Source organism: Echinops telfairi, unplaced genomic scaffold (assembly GCF_000313985.2).
Source record: "Echinops telfairi isolate 266 unplaced genomic scaffold, ASM31398v2 ScPeMD7_7427;HRSCAF=8465, whole genome shotgun sequence".
NCBI classification, from domain to species: Eukaryota; Metazoa; Chordata; class Mammalia; order Afrosoricida; family Tenrecidae; genus Echinops; species Echinops telfairi.
Window position 1 is genome coordinate 17,380,180 of NW_022111327.1, and position 1,304 is coordinate 17,381,483.

A 1,304-nucleotide genomic window follows, 5' to 3' on the forward strand; every position below is an offset into this window, starting at 1 on the left:
AATTTATAAATTATCAAGGGCTCATGAGGGAGGGGAGAGCGGGGAAGGAGGGGAAAAATGAGGACCTAATGCCGGGGGTTTAAGTGGAGAGGAAATGTTTTGAGAATGTGTGTATGGATTGTGATAAGAGTTGTATAAGCCCCTAATAAAATGATTTAAAAGAGAGAGAGATCAGTGAAGATATAGGTGCTATAGCAACGTGTAGTGAAGAAAGCAGATGATGGTCAGCTATCAGAAAGTATAGCATCTGGGGTCTTGACTTAAAATAAGCAGCCATCTAAGTGAGCGTGTATGCTAAGTCCATACAGAAGAAAATCAAGCATGATCAAAGAATTATTAACAATAAAATTTAAGAGTAGAGGAGCAGACTATCAGAGCTTAAATTCCGAGCACGTGGTTTTCAGAAGGCAATGGATCATAGTGAAAGCCCAAAATCCATTTGCAGAATCACCACATAGACTAAGTCTCCATTGAATTCCCTTGGCCCTTTGACAAAGGAAAGGAATGATCTCACCCCCAGAGTGCACAGGAATATGGATTACTGCAGATAAACCAAAAAAACTAAATTCACCACCATCGAGTCAATGCTGACTTATATTGACCTCTTATGGGTTTCCAAAATTGTAACTGTTTAAGGGAATAGAAAGCCCAGTCTTTCTCTTGCGGAGCTGCTGGTGGTTTTAACGATCAACCATGGGATAAAAGCCCAATGAGTGACCACTACACCAAATTTAACATACTATCATTTGTTTTTCCTTTTAACCTATTTTCAATTTGATCTGTTATATTCTGCTTTATTTTGGATTGATGTTTTTCTTTGATTTATTCTGTTGTAGTTACATTGTGTGTGTGCCTGTGTGTGTTTTAACTTAGATGATTTTCTTTATATGAAATTCATAGTAGGTAAATCTATAGAGACAGTAACTAGATTATTAATTCCCTTCGGGTTATGACAGGAGAGTTTGGAGAGGGTGCTAATAATAATAAATACAGGAATGAAGAAAATGCTCTAACATTGATTGAGGTGATAAAAGCACAACTCTATTTAACAATAAAACTGTTTTTTTTTTTAATGAAAGAAATGAACTCAGTTCTTCTAGAAAATCTTCCATGATCCACCAGTCTGGAAAACGTATCCATTTTCTGAACATCATAGACCCTGTTGCATTTGTCAGACTGTATTATGACTATCTGTTTACATGTAAAGGAGAACTGTCGGCACATGGGGTTGCTAACCACAAGGTCAACTTTTCAAGCCCAACAGCCTCTCCAGGGAAGAACGATTATACTGTCTACTCCTGTAA